This window comes from Geospiza fortis, unplaced genomic scaffold, assembly GCF_000277835.1.
Source record: "Geospiza fortis unplaced genomic scaffold, GeoFor_1.0 scaffold2, whole genome shotgun sequence".
NCBI classification, from domain to species: Eukaryota; Metazoa; Chordata; class Aves; order Passeriformes; family Thraupidae; genus Geospiza; species Geospiza fortis.
In genome coordinates, this window is record NW_005054366.1 from 3502775 (window position 1) to 3503171 (window position 397).

The 397-nt window shown below is 65.7% G+C and overlaps 1 protein-coding gene across 1 annotated transcript in view; it reads left to right on the plus strand.

Moving 5' to 3' along the window:
* Positions 1-397, plus strand: part of LOC102036427 (ankyrin repeat domain-containing protein 34C) — a 5802-nt gene that overhangs the window by 1821 nt on the left and 3584 nt on the right. The gene's annotated exons all lie outside the window — the stretch shown is intronic.

Below are 397 nucleotides of genomic sequence, written 5' to 3' on the forward strand. Positions count from 1 at the left end.
GAGCCGGGACGGTCCCCACACCGAGTGGGCACTGGCTCCCGGGACACTCAGTGGCCAGCGGGCTCAGCCCTGAGCCCGGGGGCTGAATCGGGAGCGGGCTGATCGGGAGATCGATCCCACACCGTCCTAGATCGTCAAGCTCCGCGCCAAGGATCCCACCGGCAGTTCACTTATTCCTCACTAGTTGCAATCCGCTTCTCTTACGTTCTGCTCGTTCTCTCACCGAATCCCGGCCCGGAGCCCCCGGTGGCGATCTCTGGGGCCGAGGCGTTCATGAAGTGCCATCCAGGAGGGGAAGGGGCTCAGTACGGCGGGGGCTCGAGGGGCGGAACCCCCGTGCAGCCACGGACCGTGTTGGTGCTCTCCCAGAGCAGGAGAGGGAGACAATGCTCCACCT